This window comes from Trachymyrmex cornetzi, unplaced genomic scaffold (assembly GCF_001594075.2).
Source record: "Trachymyrmex cornetzi isolate Tcor2-1 unplaced genomic scaffold, Tcor1.1 scaffold974, whole genome shotgun sequence".
NCBI classification, from domain to species: domain Eukaryota; kingdom Metazoa; phylum Arthropoda; class Insecta; order Hymenoptera; family Formicidae; genus Trachymyrmex; species Trachymyrmex cornetzi.
Genome location: NW_017300327.1, coordinates 15,910 through 16,356, shown reverse-complemented (window position 1 = coordinate 16,356; position 447 = coordinate 15,910).

Here is a 447-nt window from a genome sequence, read left to right as displayed (position 1 = left end):
CTACACGCTCGTACTTAACTTTTTACAGTGTCGAGCAGTGTAACACTGTGTCATAGTTGGAACACTTTGTGTACGACACAGTGTTAGGGCCTGCGCACAATAGAGGAACAGGAATTAGATATTAAGATTTCAACCTATCAAAAACTGATTACATCGGAATACACGATTTCTGATAGGTTGAAATCTTAATATCTAATTCTTGTTCCTCTATTGTGCGCAGGCCCTTACACTGTGTCATCTGTGTACGTTGTTGGAAAACACCCCGTATTTCGCGGAAGATTAGAGAAATGCGAAACTAATGCAACCAATTGCTGATTAGAATTTCTGTTGTACCCTCTAACAGAAATGCTAAATGAATTTACGATTGGTTTTCGTAACTTACGCATCTCGAAAGTACGCCTCATGGGGAACCGGTATCTTTCCATCGCGTATATATGAGCGGCAGGG